Genomic DNA, 1,517 nt, shown 5'->3' on the forward strand with positions numbered 1-1,517 from the left:
GAATTTGTTCGGAACAAATTCGATTAATCCGAAATCCACTAAAAGTTTTCCTCGACCCTTTTTTACCTTTCGATCCAAGCTCGGCGTTGGACCAAATCCCATGATTCGCTTGAGGGATGGTATTAAGGATAATAGCAACGATCATACAAATTCTTCAAAAGATTAGATTTATTTGTTTCCTAGTTTATTACTCTTAGATTTATTTGTTTCCTAGTTTATTACTCTTGTACATATCTTTTTTAATCTCTATATTTCTTACCTCTTTGTACAATTGTGTGTATATTCATAGTCTTCTGCTTTGAATTGAGCCACAATTATTTTGATGTGTAATACTTTTTGCAAGCGACAATTATTTTGATGTGTAATACTTTTTGCAAGCGAAAATTATTTTGATGTGTAATACTTGATTAGCATGTCCAAATAGAATACACGAATAAAACGACTATTCACTGGTATCAACACAGAATCTAGATGAAAAAAAAAGGCGAAGCAAAGAAAAAAGGTACTAATTTTTAATAGCTTTATAGAATTATTTGGTAGTTTTATTGGACATCATGATGCCAAAGAAATGGTTTACAAGCAATAACCCTTAATTCGAAGGGCTAAGAACAAGTTGATCATGACAACAACACTTAGAGAAAGGCCATTGTTTTTTGCATGAACCAGCTATAAAACCTATAGTTTTGCAAAGTTGTAAGCAATTTTCTTCCGTCAATGCAACACAATATCCAACGCATGATTCTTCAAGAGCTGTATACACGTGTAAATTAAATCAATACATATTTTTCATTGTATTTAGTTTCATTTCTATTCATCCTTCTACCCATGTTAAATAATGACATTTTTCTTTAATATCATTAAATATGACACATATTATCATTTAACATTGTTAAAAGAATGAATACAAAAGGAATGTTGGAGGATACTTAATTTTTTTTGAAAATAGCATGGCCAATTTTTTTTTTTTTTGATAAACTAAAAAACAAAAGAAAGCCATACCTAAAATCGAAACATCTGTCATGCAAAGAAATACTAACATCAAAACCAGAAGAGAACTTTTCATTGTGAAGGCCATTTGTTAATTTTGTTTGATGCCCGAAATTCCTTAATCTCTCTTGTATGTAGTCATGTAGAGAGTTAAGAAAGGGTCATCGTTGATCTTGTTGTGGCGCTCCTTAAATAGTCATTCGAGTGTGGCATAACAACTTATTTAAACCATTAAATTACATTATTAATGCGGGTTCCATTCATAAAATAAGGTTTGCATATATATATATATATATATATATATATATATATATATATATATATGAGAGATATTTTGATATGGCTAACAAAATTTGTAAAAACTTCTTGATAATATTGATTAAGTTCCCTTTGAATTTGACTTTGGTTTTCATCAAACTAAAATAACAAAAAAAAAATCATTATAAAATTAAAAAATCAAATTAAACTAACAAAAAAATAAGATTAATTACGGCGACTACCTCTTGACAATAAACTGATGTCGACGCAGT

The 1,517-nt window shown here is 29.0% G+C and overlaps 1 long non-coding RNA gene across 1 annotated transcript; it reads right to left on the reverse strand.

Moving 5' to 3' along the window:
* Window positions 1-520: 520 nt before the first annotated feature.
* LOC145090279 (uncharacterized) lies at window positions 521-1,165 on the reverse strand. The gene is made up of 2 exons (XR_013701471.1): window positions 1,000-1,165; window positions 521-750 (listed from the first exon to the last, which is right to left on the reverse strand). It is a non-coding gene; the product is annotated as an uncharacterized LOC145090279 (long non-coding RNA).
* Between the last annotated feature and the right edge of the window lie 352 nt (window positions 1,166-1,517).

This window comes from Lactuca serriola, chromosome 2, assembly GCF_051521515.1.
Source record: "Lactuca serriola cultivar US96UC23 chromosome 2, Lser_US96UC23_V15, whole genome shotgun sequence".
NCBI classification, from domain to species: Eukaryota; Viridiplantae; Streptophyta; class Magnoliopsida; order Asterales; family Asteraceae; genus Lactuca; species Lactuca serriola.